Genomic DNA, 21997 nt, shown 5'->3' with positions numbered 1-21997 from the left:
CACTCACTCACTCACTCACTCACTCACTCACTCACTCACTCACTCACTCACTCACTCACTCACTCACTCACTCACTCACTCACTCACTCACTCACTCACTCACTCACTCACTCACTCACTCACTCACTCACTCACTCACTCACTCACTCACTCACTCACTCACTCACTCACTCACTCACTCACTCACTCACTCACTCACTCACTCACTCACTCGCAGCAAGTTTCACATTGCCCTTGAATTCTGGCTATATAAAGGTGACGAATATTTATGAAAATCACCAAATAACGGCACCATTTTATCGAGCGTTGCTGGGTTTCTTAAGGCCCTAAGGATTAATAAGGTGCCCGTTACGATACCGCAGTGTGCAGCCGTAAGGCTTCACTGTCTATCAGCCTCAGCCCGTTTTCCCCGCAGCAGCAAGTTTCATTGTTGCCCACTCCGGCACTGCTGCCGCAGCTCTCATCGCGGGACGAACCTGGCTCACCTGCCTACCCCCTTTTTTTTTGTTTGGCACCCGTTGCACGCAATTACCGGTTGGGCGCAGGGACCGTCCTCTCCGCTGCTGGCACGTGCTCCCTGCACACCGCTGGCGTCCGGGCCGCCGGGGCACGTCGCCGCCATTAATGACGATTCGCGCAGCTGTCAGCCACGCCTTGCGCCGCCAAAAAGCGCCGCTGCGCACGGACAGACCGAGGAAGGACGGCCACCTCTACCGCTCCGGCCGGAAGAAGCCAAACGTCCAAAAACTGTTTCCCTCGTGGTGTGCGAGGCCATCTTTTCTCTCACCCCCCAAAAGAAAAAATAGAGCCAGTGCAATGTAAAGACAGAGCGCTGAAACCCAGAACGTTGGCTACCTTTAGTATATATGCCGTTGTGAAATCAGAAACGGCGAGGTCTGGCTGAAAACGGTTCAGGCATGTTGCACATTTCGACACCACGTAAGCGGAGTAACGTGTTTTAATGCGATTTTTCTGTATATGTATGTACAGGCGCGGCCATAAGTAAACGGAGCACGCTATTTCGTTCGAAGTGCAATCGCGCTTTCTCCATTGGTAATGAAGAAGCGTTGTTTGTCTACAAGAAAGCCCACCAACCTCCTCTACCAGGATGCGCGTACCACTGCTGGAAATTTCAATTAGGTGACGCGTGAAAAATATTCGAAGACAGCTGCGTGCTCCGTTTACTTTTGTCCGCGCCTGTACTTATATGTTTTTGTATATTGTTTTTGAGGGGAGTTCTTTCTCTCCTCCTGTTACCTGCCACCTGCCACTGTTGTCGGGTGGCAGATGTTGAGAGAGAAATCTCCCCGTTTCTGAGGGAGAGGACGGAGAGGTTGGACTTAGACTGATTCAGCAAAAATGAATAAACCGAGGAGTGTACAACCTCCAACACTCACTGAAAGGAACTGTAGCGACGTCGCCCGAAGCCCAACATTAACTACACTAAAGCTCGCGACAGTTCGAAGTTGAGATGCTCAGCGCTGCGGAATGATTTCAAAACATCCTTTATATGTCTCTCTTTACCACATAAGTGGAGTCGAAAAGGCAAATGCTGTCGGATTTCCTCAGCATCAAACCAGTTGATCACCCCTAAATTTTTTGAAATTGTTGTTCCCGAATTCCTGTTGTATCCGATTTGTTTGCGCCTCCTGGCAAAGACAGACGCGGTAACCATTTTTCAGTCCAGAAACAGTCATCTCTGTCTACAACTGTGTTCCTTTACTTCCGGCGCGAAGCCTTTCCCATGTTTTAAAGATCTTGAATATGTTCGCAGAATCTTCCGTAAACCTTCCTTCGAATACTTGTCGCGCAAACCGTTGAACCATAATTCTTTCATTGGATCTGCAAGTTCATCTATGAAGCTTACGCGCAACTTTTGTGCTAATTTTGCATTGAAATAAATAACTGAAATCAATGAATACCCATAAAGTTGCCGATACTCAACTCACATATAGTTTCACTTAGATGGTGTTTCACTTTTCAGTGCCATAGTCGACCATTCTACGGATATTCTTCATTAAGTACTATCTGCGCCTTCTGTGCAGTTGGGCTGGCTCGTTGTGTACTCGTTGTAAACCCTCTTTTGTATCTTATTTTCATGTTTGGGCTTTAAAAAGCTAAACAATAATGTGATAATAACGGAATAGCACTGCAGTAGCTTGCAGCTTGCGGTGGAGTCAACATGCGCTCACTAGCCAAAGCATGGGTGTTGGTAATTACTGTTGTTTTGCGTGGTGATAACATGCATGCGTATTGGCAATCAAAGAAGACGCGAGTTGCGGATATTTCATGGCGCAATCTTATCACGTCTATGCAGGCGCAAGCGCTTACCTGCTTCTGTTGGCTGCATAACATGCTAATAAATCCTCGCCAGTGAATCCCTGAAAAAAGCTTTTTGTTCGACCTTACTTTGTATGAAGGCAGCAACAGACATCTGGACAGCTCTTCGTACGGTCGGAGGTAGCCTCCGATTAGAACCTTGCTCAGTTTTTGATGCATGAACTGCATTGAACGTTTACATTTTGATTTTTCCGCGGCCAGTCCCCCGCTGTGCGCTTCCCATATGCCCGCTGATTTCTAGCCTTCTCTACCTCCACTCAAGTGCACAGGAGCACCCTTGCACCTATGCGGACGCCGAACCTCGCAAGACGGTCACCGTGAGTTCTACAGCTAGCGCTGCATAAGAGAGCTCACCAACACAGGCCCACAATGAGAAGAACAAAAGAGGAGCATGGATGCATTCAAAGGCATAGATTGGAGTGTCGGAGAATACATGTACCTTTCTGAGCGCTCCGGCGAAAGGAGCGCAAAGAGAGGGAACCCTATTCAGTAAATACATCGCGCCTACTACAATTTATGGAGTAGGGTAACCCAGGCGTAGCACTGACTAGCATCTTCACTTTCATGACCAACGGTAGCAGTTAACAAGGAGAATCTAGTTTAACGCCGTCAATTTATCGAAATGCAAAGAAGCGCTCCAGTCGGTTGCTACCCCATATTTGACGAAATGCACAAACAGAGGCCTTGTCATGATAAGAGCCCGCATTCCAAGGGCACTCAGCTTCAAGCCCGCATTCCAAGGGCACTCAAGACAAATAATAACAAATCAGGAAACGAAACAACAAAGATACCCCCATAACGTTCCCGATAAAGTTCACATGAAACAAGGAAACCGAAAGAAAATTAACCGAGGGCAGAGATTTACTCAACACAGCCTGTGACCTCTTTAAAGTGCGTCTTCCTTCGCTACAGCCGATGCTTTAAAACAAGATACTTGTTTTAAGTTTGAACCCCCTTCTCCAACCCCTTTCTTTAAAAAACACACGCGCGGCGGTTTTTTATTGCCTACAAAGGAGAAGCGGGCCCCCAAGTTTTCCAGCACTAGCCAACGTCATTAGCGTAAGGGCGAGACAAACGCGGAACTCTCGTTAGGCCGCGGCAATTCCATCACAGAGGCCACCGAGCAACTAACAGGAGAGGGCCGGGGGGGGGGGGGGGGGGGGGTGGCTGGAAGAGGACAGTTGCACTTCTCGGAACGGCGTGGAGCGCTTCCGAGCGCTCCCATCGAGAGTGTGTGGGCAATAATGCATACGCACCCGAGCTCCCTACTCGCAGCAGCCCGAGCGGGGCTCCATAAATGACCGCACTGTAGTGGTTCGGGTCCTTGACTAACTGAGAAGCTCAGTTAGAGAAGATGAGCGACCCGTTTCAAGCGCCCCCCCGTATAGCTACGCGCTCAGCGTTTCGTGAACGTCACTGTACGCGGTTCACTTGCGCGCGGGGGGCGTAGAGTAAGCACGCAGTTCGCCACGCTCCCACTGTTGGCTTTAAAGAAAACATGAAGAAGAAATATGAGAAGAACGAAGAACGCGGGGAAAGCTTACGCGAGAAGATATACACCAGAGTCGGGTTGCGGGGGCATTTTCGAACGTCGTTTCCTGTGGCAGTGTTTCCTTCTCACGACCCCCAAGAGTGCGAAATGACTGCATCGATTGCTTACTCTAACAATGGTCATTGTGAGAAGTATAAGCGCGCGTGGTCTGGGCAATTGGAGAGATTCGTAAAACGATTTGATTTCTTTTCATAGCCGTAAACACGAAGTGGTGTTGAGAATATAAAACAAAATCATAGCCAGCATGCGTTCACGCATATGCTTAGTCGATAAGATACTGTAATGGGCTTAGATCAATTATCTGCCTTTGTAAAGTGTTTAATCGCTTGAGGAGGATGTCCAGTGTGCCGTCCTGTATACTAACGCATGTTGTTCTACACATAAAGGAACGAAAACGGACACTACTGAACCAAGTATTTCAAAAATATGTGGAAAACAATTTTCTTGTTTTGTAAGTGAAGAAAAAACGTGACTGAAATATGTGCGTGTGACCAATTATCAACCGTCATTTGAAATGATTTTAATTTCTTCATATATATAAACGTGTGGCACGGAATTAAGTACTTATTCATAACTGTAAGATGCACATTCAGCATCTTTACGCACCGATCAAAACTTGAACATAAACCGCTAGACTCATTTCTAAACAAATGCAAATGGAATCCAAGATGGCAGTCAACAAGATGTACTAAGAGGCAGTCAAGAGAAACGAAATGTGGTAAAAACTTTCACAAGGTAACGCTAAGTCAGGCCTTTTGCAAGATAGCGCTAAGCCAGGCTTAACACAAGATTTGTCATAAATGGTGCAGGAAGTAGCTACAGCAAAACTTGCACGAGCAACTGAAAACACAATTCATCATGGCTTACTCTAACAAGATGATTTTGGTCATTCATTGCTGGGCTATGAGTCACAAACTGACAGCAGTGTTGTCTGTACTGTGCGATATATTCAGTTCACATAACAAAAATAAAAATAAAACGTGTTCTTACGCGAAAGCCAGCATAGCCACAATCTTACCTCTCGTATAACAATATTCTTCCTTACTGTTCTAGCTGATTTTTCACTCTCTGTCTGCTTGCATTGCATAGGGAGTTGTAACTGGCGGGGAAAATTGCACTGATTTCGTTAATGTACGGAGTTTTAGATGTCAAATAACCTGGCCTGCTCCGAAATGGTTACAAACGTATAGCTGTTCAAATATTCTTCTCAGCAGGTCGTGAAATTGTATGAGCACAGCATTCTTTATCTGTTGCGGTGAGTGTTGAGCATTGGGAAATTAGGCTAGGTATAAATTACGAATATGAATTGTCCACGGCTGATTTAAATAAAGTATCACAATCTTTAACTCTTGCCTAGATTATACATGTAATTCAACTATTAGCTTCAAAGGCGTAAACAAGGAAAAAAGATGAGGTTCGTAGCTGCATGACTGCAAATGCTTGAAGACTTCTGAAGATTGCCAATATCTCAGTGTGCATATACAATCATGAGAAAGAAAAATTTGAATGCGCTAAAATCAAAAGAATGAAAAATCCGGTTAGAAAAGTTTTAAAATAAATGTCTATACCTTTGAGGATGCATAGAAAGGTCTATTTCGGAACAAGGATAGAACACGGAAGTCCACACACGTCGGCAATGGACACATATTAGCAAGAGAGACGATTGTCGAGAACTGATTAGATTTCGCTGCTGCGTCTCTTGGTAAGAGATAAAAGAAACGATGAAAGAAACTTACGAGATGTTGTGAGGAACAAAGAAGTCGAGTCGCTCAAATAGTTCGTCCTAAATCCGAGCGCGCATTGACTTGTTATTACCAAATCTCCAAGTATTTTCACCACGTCTCAGCCACGTCTGTAACAAGTTCGCAGAAGTTTTCGTGCCAAAGACTGGCGATCGACCCACCGATTTCGTTTCGCAAGCGAAATTTGGAAAGACACTCGGCTCAATTTCATTTCGATCGATCCATTCACCTTTCCAATATGTTGCTTCTCGATGACAATAACCGCTCGGCACCGCGGATGCTCTTCCGTTATTTTCTTTTTTAACAGAATCCTCGACAGAAACCGTGTACGCTCAGTCTTAAGTCTCAGCATCGACCCCCCACCCCTGAGAGTGGGGCTAGAAAAGTAGCTCCGCTATAACTGTGAACTCATGGCGGCAGAAAATAGCTTCCTATGGACAGCGACGGGTAATTGAGTCACGCGAGAAGAGTATTCCTTCCCGCGTAGCAGCGCGTTGCTAATCAACAGGGTGGTATAGGGTAGTGGAGAATAGCGGGAGCGGACGGAAGATTATTGCTGCTCCTTTCCTATCGCGCCGAAACGCGCGTTCGTCCCGTTCAATGAAACTCTACAGCGCACGATAATGAGGCTTTGCTCGCCGCAGCTCTGCAACTCGAGAATGTTCCGACAGCGCAGGACAAACAAACAAGCGAAAAAAAAAAGAGAAACATAAACGCCACCGCGCGTTCCGGTTCGGCTGCGTCGTGTGTTCCTCTTGTTGCATGAGGCGGTGTGATAGGCACCCCCGCTCGCGTGCTTGTGGGTGTCTCAGTGAAGCGGGAAATCCTACCGACAGGTTAATCGTCGCACTCGTGAACCATGACACCTCACTGGGTATACGTATACGCAGTGACACCCACGAAGCGGGCACGCACTGCACTGTGATGTGAATGGGCGCAGGAGTGTGATTTACTTTGGTTAAGCGCAAACACCACCCCCCTCCCCCTTCCCCCTCCCCCCCAGCGCACCATCAGTGCGGTTTCGCCGGAGCGCTTGCATGTACAGGCAACGGTTTGGAGGGGGATTCTGGAAAGGTCCACGGGAGCGGCGCTCGGCCTCTGTGGAATTGATTGGGCCGCCGCTTCGACGGTAGCGGTAGGAGGGAGAGGGAAGGGTTCGGTTAATAGAGTGGCTGCGACGCCTGGCTGCAAGTCATCGGGCAGAGGGGAGGAAGACGGCGGAGACCGTGATCAGAATGCCAGCTCGCATGATCGCTCCGCGCGGAGACCAGCAAAATTGAAGCCAGCGAATTCTCCGGACGCAGCGACAGAGCACCGCTTGGCAAGAAAAAAAGGACAAAGACAGAAACAAAAGAAAAGGCCAGAGAGAAACGTCCAGGAAAGTTCGTTTATATCAGTATAAAGAACAAGGAGTATGCTGCTCTCCAAGCGGGATTTCTTAGACGCATTGCCCCTACGTTGTAGGGGAACAAAACTTTTTTTTTTTTCGGGATTCGCTTCGGTTCTGCAGGGTTTCCTGCGGTGAACGATGCGAAGTGAGCCAGCTTCAGCGAGCAGCGTGCAAAAGAAATCGATGTCATTTGAATTGCCGCTTAGATACGAACTGTGCCAGTCGCCGTTCCCTCGTTTCTGATGGGAGCCGTGCACGCTATAGCTCCTTAAAAGACTGGACATTCCTGTCCTTGCCTAGTTTAAGCTTTGACCGTGTTGGGGGTTATAGAAAGAGCAGCACAAGCCACGTGCCATACCGTTTTATCCTCGTCGCATCTGAGGATAGCATCATTAGTCACGAGCGGATGTACTAACTTGATCCTTATGACCCGCTTTATCTGCGTACGACCGCTCTTTTGTCGGAGTGAATAGGAGCTCTTTGAATGGCATGAACATTTAACATCGTTGGCCATTTATCGATTATTTCTGGAGAACTTAGTGGGCTTTATCCGAGTCCCGACTTATTCCAATGTGCGCGACATGTGCTTGATAGACGGTGTCGTTTTGCAGGGACTGAGTACGAACGGAAATAATATTCCGCTTTAGAATCAGTATTGCCGAAGAGCGAACGTCGGTCTAAAGCGGTTGTTGTGCGCATATATAGCAGAAGCTACCGGGCGAGGGATTTATAACTGATGTATCACCTCATTACAGCTCCACACGGGAAGCAGTTGTGAGAGATATTGTCATGTGCTGAGCGAGAAGAGTAATCAAAAAATGGCTCGGATGCTTTGCGGTCTAAAGTAATACTGTTCCTCATGTGAACAGTCGGTTCAACCCGTACTGTTTGAAGCGGTGTAGTGCATATTTCCTGTATATTCATGGAAACTGCACCTTCAGAGATCATGCAAAACTCTGAGGAACTTATGTTTTTACTCGACGAGAACTCAATAATAATAAAAAAAACTGTTTACATCGCATCGTGCGCACACACAATATACGCGCAATGGTACCAAAAGGAAGTACTTATAGACAAAACAAAACGCAGAAATGCTCCTCAGACTGCGACCCTAAGGGGTTGTGTGATAAGCCTGCCAGTTCGCGGACGCTTGTTTTCAGAAAAACTTGACTACGTGATGACGACCACGAGTAAGAACACAGTCTTCTGTGCGCACAGCATAGGCGGGCAGCCTTTCCAGGCCATAGCAAGCATTGCCGTTTTTCTAACGGTTTTAGAATTTATAGTTTTAAGAGAGATCAAACCCAAAAACCCAAAAACGCAGTCAAGAGTTACTTTGTGATTTGAAATAGAAGATGAAAGAATCGTTCGTGAGGGAAGCGGGCTAAAATATTTGTGACCCTTCTTTCTGTTCATTATCAGCAAATGCAGATGCGTTGCCTCATTGCTTATGGTGTTCGGCTGATGACCTGAAAGGCAAGAGTTCGATCTGAGCCGCGGCGGTCGCATTTCTATGCAGGCGAAATGCTGGAGGCCCACGTACCATGCGATGTTCGTGCACGTTAAAAAACCACAAGTGGTCGAATTAACCGGAGCCCTAAACTACGGTGTCCCTCAAAGCCTGAGTCACTTCGGGACAGTAAACTCATAAAACCAAACCAAAGCATTTGCAGTAAATGGTGTGATTTTACAGGCAACGACTTGCTGACACCCGTCTTAAACATAAAACACATTCAGCTCACATTCTTTCGAAGTAACTCTTTTTTAACAGGGACGGCAACATGTACACAATATCGCAGTTAATCAGGCACTTTTGCCTATTTCCCTTACGACATTCGCTACAGGAGCGCATTAGTGAGTAGAAAGAAGTTACCTCTAAGCGAGGTTCAAACCTCTGAATGCCCCGCCCGCACTTGACGGGCTCAGGTTTGATGCCCTAGCCACTCTCAAAATCTTGGTGGGGTTAGGTTGGTGCCGGTGGTAAACGGGCAATGACGACCGTAGAGGGCGCCGGTTATGAGTGATGCGGCAAATGCATTTTGATTACGCCTTGTCGTATACATGTGAAAAGCTTGTGAATCAAAACCGCATCCTCATAGCTAGCAAAAAAAAAACAGATAAAAAAGAAGGGACCGTAGTAGAAGGTAAAGCCGAGGTGTTGAGTGGTACACCAGTGCTAAAGAGCCTTGGAAAACGAAGCTCATGAGTTGACCGGGGGTCATTCCGAAATGAAGACGAAATATAAGTCGAGAGAGAGAGAGAGAGAGAGAGAGAGAGAGAAAGAGAGGAAAACTTTAATGAATAAAGGAGAGGTCTGCCTGGTTATGAGCCTAGCATGCATGGTACTCCAAAGAAATATGAGGTATAGTGAACAGTTAATGGGTATAGTGATATGCTGTACAGTGAATGCACAGTGCATACAGTGAATGCGATCATTTTCAGCAGAAGTGAGAAACTTTGTTTATTTGTTTGTTTGTGGGGGTTTAACGTCCCAAAGTGACTCAGGCTACGGGGGACGCCGTAGTGAAGGGCTCCAGAAATTTCGTCCATCAGGGGTTCTTAAACGTGCACTGACATCGCACAGTACACGAGCCTCTAGAATTTCGCCTCCAACGAAATTCGACCGCCGCGGCCGGGATCGAACCCGTGTCTTCCGGGTCAGCAGCTGAGTGCCATAACCAGAGAGCCACCGCGGCGGCGTGATAGCAGAAGACTTTGCCTTGACGTTGGGAAGGTAGCTTAATATGTGGTAGAGGCACCCGTTAAACCAAAATGCTGAACTGAGCATGACGAAACTTTCACGACTTATCATCACGTCAAGTTGGTGTAATTCAAGTGAGCACCGATGAAGTCGCCCGGAGTTTCATCTTTTTCAACTCCTTGTAATAACTGAGATTCTGGCGTAAGGCCAAGTGGTTTAACAGTGTACTATGAAGTTTATTCGACAATGAACAATCACAACACAGACTAAGTTGAGTGCCTCATTAAATAGACTTAATGATGAAAAACCATCCACGGAACCGTTACCAGTGGTTATTGAGAAGTAGCGGTTTAATTGCGATAATTGTCGTTAGGGCTGCTTGCAATCCTACGCGACAACTTTCAAACCCAGTGAGTGAATACACTGCACCGACGCAATCCATTAGGCCACGACCTACTTGAAACAAATGCAAAAAAAGAGAAAAGCATGACCTGCTATTCGTATGCATACTTGTGCAAAAAGAGGTCAAACAGTACTGGAACGGGCAGCGACCCCCAACAGCGCAATTTGGGCTACGGAAATACGCAGTTTAATAAGAAGAAACGGCAATATCAAATGGCTGCACAGGCTTCAAAAAAAGTGCTCACAGGAAAAAGAATTAAAAAGAATAAAACGAGTCACGGCAGCTTCAGCTATTTCACCATTATGCGCCGGCGTACGGAGGGCGAATTTCCCACGCAGGCCCATCCAAGTTAATCTCGTTGTTTCGCGAGTCACAAAATAATAAAAATACCGAGGTATACGCCGAAAAAGACAAAGCAGAGGCGGCGAAAACTCTGTGTTCTCTGAAACGCGACGGTTAGAAGACTCGAAAAGGATGTACGTCGCTGTGCCCGTCACACCCCGTTCACAATTTTTTGTTCCTTTTAGCACTCCAGCCGCCAACGACTTTCCACTCCTGTTTAAATTCAGTACCTATACATGAGTGAGAGTGGTGACAACTATGCCTTCTCGTGTGCCTCTTTTGCCGTCCCCTTTAGCGTTTCACTTTGAGCACTCCTGGAGCCAAGCGACGCACTTTTCTAGCCGCCACGGCTGCACTGCGCTTGACGTCTTCTCCTTCCCCCGGCTGCGGCCGATCACCGCGGACGCCCTCTCCCTCCTCTCGGTCTTGAGATATTTTTTCCCCTCCGTCTTGGTTCCAAGGCGCGGCTTCAATTTTCCGAGCCAGTCAGGCCATTACAAGCGTTTTTATCCCCTCGAGTATCTCAACCTATTACTGCCGATCGGAGGCCTACTCTCCGACCTCAATAATTGAATGCAGTACCGACGGGGAAGCAGATACGCCACACCAACTTACCGAAGTTTCTCTCCTTCAGCCGGTGCGACAGGGAGTGTCTGTTTGAAACCCCGCCTACATCTAATTTACCAACTTTTAAGTGTTTCATTTGAATCCACACGACTTCTAAGCTCCTCATCGCTGAAGAAGATAATTATATTGAGAACGATTCATCAATGTTCTATCCTGAACTCCTGCTCTCCTTATGACCGAGCTGCTCGTCAAGTGAGAACAGAAAACTGTGCTCTAGATTTCTTTCTCACTTTTTGTCCCCTACGAGTGGTGATGATCTTTGTTCACCTCGGTCTCGCTACGTCTTACTGTGCAGCTGATATTCCGATATCTGATAACTCCGCAGGAAAGGAGAAAGGTCCAAACATAAACCTTATGCACTTGAGCAACACGACTGCCTTCGGTTCGGAGCTTGGGATTAACGGAGGCAATTCGCGACTGTCATCTTCAGACCTCAATGTTTGCATTTCGGGACGACGCAACTCTCGCTTTCGAGAATCAATCAATCCACAACAACCATGACAAACGGTGGCGCAACGTTTGTACAACCGGCGCACTGACAAGAGCGTTACAGCCGTGGAGATGCTGACCCTGCGTCTATAGTGAACTGCGTTCGGACGAAGTGTTCGCTGTGGTGCACAGAACTGTTTTCGGAGCGAAGAAGTTTCAAACAAAAAAGGAAAAAAAAAAGAGAAGAGGGTGGAAAAGTTGGCGGGAGAAGACAACTCGACTTGGCGGGTCTCTTGGTCGGCTGTGGCTTGTCGCGGCTCGTCAAAGCCGTGACATGAGACATCGTGCTCTTGTTCTTGCTGCGCTAAGTGCGAGAGGGGCGGTGGAACCTGCGCCGTGACGGAGAGCGCGCTAGACAGCGCCCACTGGGGGATGAAAACTCCGCCGCCGGGTCCGGCGCGAGAGACACCGGGTCTCCCGAGGCCCCGGCGAGCCTGACGCGCTTCATTCATCAGTTGCCGAGAACAGAGTGGTCAAACGCGGGCACTGGACATCACCGGACTGCCGCTGTTACCGCTATTGCAGGGACAACTATACTCTGCTCGGTATTTTCAGTATACGCCACTCACCGTCGTCCCGAAAGCGCTTTAAGTGACGGGATGAACGAACAAGTTTCGGGAAAGCTTGTTACGCTTTTGCAGTGTTAAGTTAAGGTTTCTTTTTCTTGCTTTCACGTATCTGTACTTTCAAAACACTTCTGCCGGCGAAGCTTGTATCGCTGTGTTTTTTTTATTCTTCGCCTGCCCTTTCGCTTTTGATTGGCGTGATCGAATGGGCGTGTCCATTACGCGGCTGAGAAGAGAAATCTTGAACGAACACGCCCACTGAAAGCGTATTAGCCCAGGTCGAGTAGTGGACGTTGATGGTACCAGTGGAGAGTCGAACGGATCGCGAACCGCCCTCAAATACTTTAAAACACCACTTGTACTTTTTTTTTGCGCCCAGACTGCACCGCTGGTTGAAAAGAAACATGCGCAAAAAACAACGAAAACATATTGAAGTCTCAAAGCACTAAATCGGCTGCTGACGGCCTTTAATGCCTTTCAATAGTGTGAGGTCAGTTTGATCTTTGAATTGTAATGAATTCGTACTTCGTTCTGCTTTTACGCACTGAACGTATTTTATCTTCTTTGGCAACAATTAGCGTGCCATAACAAGTTCAGGAAGCCGAAAGTTTCACGTCATCCTTCTATGAGCCAACCCCCCACCATAAATCTTTCGCTCTCAAACCTCCGAAAGTGACAACTTCCACTGATGCTACAGGAGTGCCGCTGTACAGATTAGAAAGCAAACTCTTTAGATGGCGCGAATGCTAAAGGACGTGCACTCCGAACACATTGATGGAAGGAGTCGAGCCCGAGTCCGAGCGCTATAGAGAAAAAATCGGGAGAACCCATGCGCCCTTTGCGCGGACGCCGCAAGCTACCAGGGCAGATCGGAAGCCATGAGCGTAGCGACCATGACCGGGACCGACGACAAACAAGTCTCAGTATCCACACACACACGCGCTCTAGCAGGACGGCAGAAGAGGCAGCTATCGCCCTTGCCATCCGCTGCACCTCCATCAACCCTGAGAATGCGGGCGTCAGGAACATCATAACCGACTTACAAGTTGCATGTCGGGTGCTCGCCTCTCGCCTACAATCAACACAGGCGCAGCGCATCGTCTAACAATGTTACATGGACACAGGACACGCAGCCCCTGATGACAACGAGCCCGCCCATGCACTCGAATCGAGTCTTGAACCGCCGGGCACCACGGGGAGAGGGCAGGACAGACGGCCGGTAATTTGTGCACGGGGAAGAGGAAAGCGTATCAACACCGCCACCCATGAAACCTCTTACATACACACGCATACTAGAACGCTACAGACAGTAGAGAAGAGCATTTCTCCACTGCAGAAATCCCTCAGCAGAGCGGCCGCCACAGCCTGGCGCCAACTTCGGACACACTCTTTCCCAAACCTTTATCACAAACGCCCCTTTTTCCGCACCCAATACACCCTGGATGCTGCCTGACATGTAGCAGCCCTAGTGCCACCTACTTCCAGTCCCTGTGGGAATGCCCCGACACACCGAAGCACCCCCCCCCCTCCCTCGCCTACTTTCTCCTCTTGAGAGGCTGTCGATGCTGTGTCGAGCTCAAGACTTGCAAAACCATGAAGCCTGTTCGAGCGTGCGTGCCGGACAGCGACAGCGGGCGACATGCTGGACTGAGGTCACCGCCTTAAGAGGACGGCGATCATATACCCACCAGTATAAAATTACTGCGTAAAAGTTTTTCCTCCATCACCCCTCCTTGGGCTCTTTATTTTTTACAAAGGCTGTACCTAAGCATCTTGGGTCTAAGCGAGCAAAGTCCAGATGCTTATGCACCGGCTGCGTCTGCAGCGAAGAACAGAAATTACGCTAACACGCACTGCATGCAGGCGCAGACGACATAGAAAACATACAGTTCCGTCGCGTCCCTGGTCGACGAAAATATGTAGGCACCGTCGTAAGGCTCAGCTTTCTGAATCGTGTTATTAATCTAACCGCGACGAACTGGTCGAGGGCGCTACGCAATCAGTATAGGAAACAGCACTAGCCGACCTCTACCACGGTCGAATATCCGCTGCAGGCAAAACCGGCCTCGACAACCACCGCAGCAGTTCTCACTCCACGGGCGGTACGTTATCGTTTGTTTTGCCACACACGCGAAGAAGCGGACGTGATCGCTCGACCAATTTTTCGCGCACGGGTCACAGTTGGGAGAGTCAGAAGGGCGTCGTCCCTTTCTGCGCAGTGTACAACGCTCCTATCCTTCTTTGTTCTATCTTCTTTCTTTTCTTTCATTGTTTTTTAGCCTTACTCTGTCTCTTCTTTTTAGACGCATGCGACAAAGGCCAAATGTCAGCGCGCAGTAGCGCGGGGTGGACACGCTATGGAAGCTACGCGGTGAATACTGACTTTATTTGACTTGTTGCAGTGCAAGAATGCGTACGTGCTTTGGTACCCTTTCCTGTTATTAGCGGGCTCTCGTAGTGACCTGCTAACGCGTGCGTAGGAATGTTTCGCGCTGCTAAGTCGGCGTGATGGGTGGCTCGCATATTTCCGCGCCTACTCGCGACTCTACCGAATTCGGTAGTTGTACGCTTCCGAAAATGCCGCGATAGCAAAATATATTCCACGATCCGACGGGAGGTTTTGTAGTTTGGCACTATCCGCAGGAATGGCGATTCGCGCTGTACACGCTCGTGCACGTGTTTACAGTCGTTGAATAAAGTGGAGACAGTATTGTGCTAGCTACTACTCTTCTAAGTTCCAAAATGATTTTTGTTGCTGGTTTTAGTTATGCACTTATCAGCACTTTTTCGTGTTCATCCTGATTTATACGCTGTTCTCGCATAGCTAGACAAGAACGGACAGTGACAGACAGAGATTAATGTTGTACAGGAGCTTTATTTTGCGTGCTGATTTCGAGAACAAAACAACGGCAGCAGCAAAAACGAAACTGCGCATTAACAGAAATAAGTAGAGTCACAGCACGGGAGGGTCGTACTTTTTTCTTCAGGCGTGGTTCTTTCTTTTTCTGCATACATTCTCAGTTTATGGCTTACGGGGATTTAACGTCCCAAAGCGACTCAGGCTATGAGGGACGCCATAGTGAAGAGCTCCGGAAATTTCGACCACCTGGGGTTCTTTAACGTGCACTGACATCGCACAGTACACGGGCCTCTAGAATTTTGCCTCCATCGAAATTCAACCGCCACGGCAGGGATCGAACGCGTGTCATTCGGGTGAGCAGCCAAGCGTCATAACGACTGAGTCACCGCTGCGATCTTCTGCATTTATGTATTTATCTCTAGGTATATATGTGTATACGTATACATGTGTATATGTAATTATACCTGCTGATTTAGTGAGGTCAGAGATAGGGTTACTGTTCGCCTCCACTTCTACGAGTCGATTCTTCATGATGCCTAAAGAAAATCTCCTCATATCACTATTATCTAACTTCTAGGGTTGACATCATATATTAGGTGTGCATACTTCGTACCGGACGCCACTAAACTTAAGGACGTCACCTGGAACGAAAGTAAACATTTGAGGCGCCTATGCCGATAAGTGTTCCGATGCCAGCAAGGCGCACGGTGAGCCGATACACTTTTTGTCATTTTTTCTTTCGGTAGGAACTGTAATTCCTGCCGGAAAGAAAAAAAAAGAAAGGAAGAAAGGATAGACAGAAGTAACACGTTACAGACGGGAGCGTTCCTGGGATCTGCCATTGCTGTTCGGAATTTGTCGATAGCACTTGCTCGTCCCGTTCTCTCGCAAATCCGTCGATAGGGCACGTAACATGGCGTGAACACCGGACTCCTCCGATCGCATCTCTCTTTCAGGTCACGAAGCACCGTCGCTTTGTCTTCGCTGATGGGTCGCTGCCAGGCGACGCGTGGATCTGAATCGGGTCTCTGGGTTGCGAACAAGGTTGGCACTACAGCGCGCCATGGGCCCTGTACGTGGGCGTCCGGGCTCTCTTCGTACGTAGAAGGACTCACTTATCCATAACACGGCCGGTATGTCGGTTCCAGTAACGCAATCACGCCTCCGAGCCGACTGAAGGGCACTACTGTGAGGTGTTCGGAAAAGGATGTGGCGATATTTCTACTGCTATTTATCTCGGCACTTCTGTTCCTTTCCTGAACTGGCGCCCCTTGACCCTTCACACTAAATGACAGCCCTGTCAGCGAGTTTCTAATGTCATCAATAAGTACAGGTATCGAGCAAATATATTCTGCTAAACATCGGCTTAACTTAAGAAGAAACGGCGGAACAAGATTAATAAAATCAAGGAAAACATTCAGCAAGCGCGATAACTTACGGTGAATACCATATCCTCTTTTAGAGACATTCACGCTTTCATCTTTATTCTTAGTGTCACAGTGCGTCGCGAAGCGCTTGTGCGCTGTTAAGGGTTCTTTTATTTAACAAACAAAAACGTTCCACCAATTGCCTGACCTCGTCGCTGCAAAATCAAGCCCCGCGCATGTCAACGCAGGCGTCCTTTAGTGGACCCCATGCCACTAGACCCGTACTTCGCTGCTGACGTTTCGTTTTCGTTCGCGGAGGTTGTTTTTATGTGCTTAATTGACCTTACTCAAGCCACCCAGTCTTTCTCCAACACTGTTGTCGTCTCCCCATACTCAGGGATAATCGCCGACAAGCCTTTTACGCAGACAGCGATGCTTCTAACCGGAGAGCTAGCGAATGAGGTCTGAGATACGTGCGATAAAGACAGAACGGTTTCGTACAATCGACGCCGGGGTTACAGAGAAAACTGTCAAACCTAACGTCAGCGGCAGGCGCCGCATCGTACAAAAAACACTGCCCAGAGCATAAGAAAAAAGTGCGCAATCTTCCCCCAATCCCACCCGTCACTCAACACGGAACGAGCACACAAATTCTCTGCCAAGTTCAAACGAATGCTTTCCTCACCCTACCAATGCTCTGGAGCTTCGAATGACATCGAACCGCTCAGTTTCCCAACTCTGTGGTGATCAGTACAGATACAGAACACATTCTATACGCATGTAACTCTGGCATTACCTTCCCTTACTGCCTTTGCCCTTCCCATCCTCCTGGACTGCTTGGCTTCACTCGAGCTCGTCCGACGAGCAACGGGCTTTCGACGAGAAAGCTCGCTTTTACGGCGAAATTTGTGATTGGGAGGCCACCCTGGGTGTTGCGTAACTGAACCCCGTACTAGTTACTGACACCGATCAAAACCAATCCAAACCAATCCAATCTGATCTAAGTCGATCTCAGCGGCCAAGAGAGAAAGAAGAAAACGGAAGAAAAGAAGGAGAATGCGAATAAAATAGACGGCACCCTGGTCAATCCCCCGTCGTGGGTATGTGCCATTAAGCCTGAGGCCATCATCATCATCATCAGGCGGGGACTGCTGCGTCTGTGGTCTGCGGGCGATGTTGCCGTGGCTGGTAATTATTTTTTCTCCGTGCAAGTCTTTCTGGGCTTAAAGGTGCACTGAAGAGGATACTGAACTTTTCTTTTTTCCGCGGGAACTCGATCTACACGTTCCTAGCATTCTTAGAAACCGCAACTTATTGCCTTGTATGGCCGATTTCCCTAATTAAATCGAATTAACGTCCGGCTCCCGCCCTTTTTTGAATTCTGCCTCGTACGATGGGCGGAGTCGACCAACGCGTGAAGTTCCTTTCAGCCAGCTCCGTGGAGGCTTTGCTTTCGCTTTATTTTGTTTTTTAGGTTTCCATGAATAAATAGTTTCATTCGCAGATAATATAGCTGCAAAATAAGCCCGCAGAAATAAAAATACGCGCGGACTATTTGCTACTACGGACTACTACGTATTACTCCGCCGATGGCAGAGCGGCAAGCCGCCACAGGACTGGGTGAAAGGCACTCCACGCGTTGGTCGACTCCGCCCACCGTACGAGGCAAAATTCAAAAAAAAAGGGCGGGAGCCGGCCGTTAATTCGATTTAATTTGGGAAATCGGCCACACAGGGCAATAAGTCGCAGTTTCTAAGAATGCTAGGAACGTGTGGATCGAGTTCCCACGGCAAAAAGACACGTTCAGAATCCTCTTCAGTGCACCTTTAACCAAGCAACGGCCAAAGCAGCCACGAAAGCGGCTCTCGCCGAATATTTTAACTAAACCAGAGTCTAGTTTAGTTAGTAAATTTTTGCACTGGGCTTTAGTACTGGCCTAGAATAAATTTTTTGCTCCTCATTATTCTCCTATACTTTTCGTTTTTCGTCTGAAGGAAGCTTAGACGCATTAACTTTCTGTTCTGAACAGCTGGTTTATTAGCATTAAAAATAAAATCAAGAAAGAGAGCGAGAGAAAGACCAAGCTGATTCCACCGTATAAATGGGATCTAGGAACACCTATCCCAGAAAAAGAAAAGAGAGGCGTGAGAGTAATAACCATCAGAAACCGGCCCCGACTACGAAGCTAAGCTAAGCTATATACTGCGCCCTACCGTCCATCTTAATCCTGTGCTGTTGAAAACATACGTTTGTGTTCCAGTGTGATGCTAACGGGTTATGAGTACGGCTCGCTGCCTCTAGTGAATTTCATGCCGCAGGTCATGTCATATACGCAGCGGGGGTAGACGTTGTTGTCATTTTTTTTTCTTACGTGCTCCCCGCGTGACCTTATAAAAGGTGGTAAAAAATTTAAACGGCTTTTCATAGCTTCGCGCCTTTCGTAGGGCTCCCGAGACTGGCATCACTTGTAGACACAAAGTTGCCCCCGCCTAGCGAAACGGAGCGAAGCATTGTTTGGCTTTTGTGAGGGGTTTGTGCCACGCCGAAAACACGGAGGGCTGCATTAAAAATTCACGAGGCAATCGCGGTCATCGTCACGCGAGGCCCTGCGCCGCGGTCGCGAGCGACGCCGCCACACGCGAGACCCTGGGCCGAGTTCGTGGCCGACGGCGAACGTCTCTGGCTGTAGACGGGTGCGAAGACCGCGAAATGTGGAAACCAGTGATGCACATTCGTCGCAGCGGTTGTGCATTGCCAGTCGAAGTCGTCTGGAGCAGAGTGACAGCGCACAAGACTTTCCCTTATAGTAGACCAATGTAGAAGAAAAAAAAAAGTGGTAGGGTTTTAACGTATTCAAACCGAGAAGACGTGCGAAAGCTTGTGCTCAGGTTGGTTGGCTCATGGTTCTGCTTTGCTGGGTGACCGGCAGGTTTGGCGACGATATTAGATTCAGGTTGACCTCTGATAGAGGTTAAGCTGATCTGACTTGTTCGCGCCGCAGATGGAAGTTGACCAAGACGACGATGTGCAATGCACAGCGTAAGAGAGTGTTCCAGTTTAATACAAGGCATGATCGGCCGCTGCGATAGCACAGTGCCCTCCTGCAGTGACCAGCGAAGCTGATCTGTTCGTGGCAAACCCAGTCGCGGCAATATTTATTTTATTGTGGAGCCCTTGATCTCAAGGTCAAGGGATTAAACCAAACGGGATTAAACCAAACCAAGAATCTTGTGGAGCCCTTGACCTCAAGGTCAAGGGCTCCACAAGATTCTTGGTTTGGTTTAATCCCGTGAAATAGTGCTTTGACACTAAAAGAAATAGCGATATTTATGCGCCATTTTAGCTGTACGAACTGAGTACGAGCTACTGAGTGCTGGTGTGAACTGGGTTGAATTTAACGCGACGGATTGAAACACGAGCCCGCTTCTAAGAAGTTACGACATTGAGAAGAACGATCCAAGTCTGTGTTTCTCGGCTTGTGGAAACATGCTGTATCGTTCATCAGCCTATTCCCTTCATCATGATTACAGCTGGGATTTTCGGGACATGTCTTAATTCTGAAAAATGTCTCGATCGCAATACAATAGCGGCCACTGGATATCTAAAGCTATTTGTACCTAATTATCGTACACGTTGTTGTCCGTAACGGTCCGGAATTTAGATTGCGTGTCCTGGAAAATTACAACTTGTTCTGGTTGTCTACATTTTCTCTTAAGTGCCGCGTTATTTTTCCGATACTCCTCTACCAAAGGCAACGGTTAGTGTAAGATAATTTGTGTGCTATGATGATGGGAGAGCCTTTACGTCGCAAACGCTCGACAGGCCTTAAGGCGTTCAAACCGCAAGCGGTGACGTGCTTGCATGCGGTGAGGAAGGGAGCGTGCTTTGAGACAAAGTGCGTCCTAGAAAAAAATAGGAAGAAGAATGGAAATTGGCGAAGCGACGATCGCTTTTCGTCTCTTCTACAAGCCTTCCTTTGACTTCTTGACCACTGGTGACCTAATGAGGCACACTTCTAAAAGAAGCGAAGTCGTATGCAGTGTTATGCAACATTGTGCAGAAAACCAAGGCAAGGTGGCGGACTTAAAGAAATTAAGCCGTGAAGAAGCTCAAGGAAACTAGAACCATTTATGCTCTTCTCAGATAGCTTTACAGTATCCAGAAGTACGGATTTTAATTCCGAGCGCCATTGCAAAAGCTGGAAACCGCGGGACTCAGCCAGAAAGACGCAGTTTGGAATTTTGGATTCTGCTTGAGAAAAGCTCGATGGCACTGTGAAAAAAGAGCTTGGCAAGTCGCTCGAGGAAAATCTCGAAACGAAATGGGTTCGTTCACCAACAATTTAAAATGAAATTTAGGACTTTGATGTAAAACAAGTACTCAGATTAAGTGGAGCGGTCGATCTCTGACTTAAGAATATACTAACACAGAGGATAACAGGCACAGTCTAATCAAATTATCACTAAACATGTTCACGACTCTTCTTTAAACTCGAGAATGTAAAATAAGCCTTTCAGTGTCAAAAACACCACCCACAAATCAAGTTGTTTCAGCTAACATCTGAAGACAAATAAAAACATTCACGCATGCGCTCGTTGTCTCGAAAAGTGTCTCGACTTTCTGCTGTTGCCTGTTCCGTTGCTGTCCCGATTTTGGAAATACATTTGTCGCGGTAATGTCAGCCCCGATTATAACGTAGACCCTACACACGTACGCACTTTACACGAGAAGCATCAAGCATGTGGCACACTGACACTGAATTTTTCAGTCCGCAATTTGTCATTGGCCGGTTGCTCACCCTGTCTTACTTGTAAGTCAAACACTTGACGAATTCGAGTAATAATCTTCACACAACGTGAGGCTGCGTCGCCGCTTTGCTTGTGCCCCGTCCGTGGCAGCACAAGAAATGAAGTGGTCATAAAGGAATGACGGGTGCATTTCTCCCCCCTTTCCCCTTCTGGTTTGGTTTATTGGGGTTTAACGTCCCAAAGCAACTCACAGGCTATGAGGGACGCCGTAGTGAAGGGCTCCGGAAATTTCGACCACCTGGGATTCTTTAACGTGCACTGACATCGCACAGCACACGGGCCTCTAGAATTTCGCCTTCATCGAAATTCAGCCGCCACGGCCGGGATCGAACCCGCGTCTTTCGGGCCAGCAGCCGAGCGCCGTAACCAGTGAGCCACCGCGGCGGGCCCTTTCCCCTTCTGCTCTCCTAACCAGGTACCGGTCTTTCGAAGACAAAAGTTTGCCAATGCGGTCCGCATGGTGACCTGAGTTCGAGACCTCTGATTTCCGCATTTTGGTGTCCCTGTTATTAAGGAAAAGCCAAAAACAAAGCAGGAATAAATGTGACGGAATGCCTTCCCCATCATACATATCGCAATGTTAAACCGAAAGAAAAATGAGATTTGTAAAAAACAAACAAACAAAACAACTAGAAATGAAAGAGGCGCAGCGCGCCTTAGTGCCTTGAGACCCCCGACCACGAATCGGGGCAGGTGATGACGTGCCGTGAATCAGTCAGTTTGATTACTGTGAGGGACCATGAATTTGACGCCTCGTATGTACCCCATTAGTCAATAGCAACTAAGCAGCACGTTTTTGCTTATCACCCG

General features: G+C 47.9%; 1 protein-coding gene across 2 annotated transcripts in view; it reads right to left on the bottom strand.

The window, feature by feature from the left end:
• Window positions 1-21997, bottom strand: part of LOC149339263 (uncharacterized) — a 170664-nt gene that overhangs the window by 88159 nt on the left and 60508 nt on the right. The gene's annotated exons all lie outside the window — the stretch shown is intronic.

The sequence above is a fragment of the Amblyomma mixtum genome, chromosome 6 (assembly GCF_055824585.1).
Source record: "Amblyomma mixtum isolate Tamu chromosome 6, ASM5582458v1, whole genome shotgun sequence".
Taxonomy (NCBI): domain Eukaryota; kingdom Metazoa; phylum Arthropoda; class Arachnida; order Ixodida; family Ixodidae; genus Amblyomma; species Amblyomma mixtum.
This window is presented reverse-complemented; position numbering and strand designations above follow the sequence as displayed.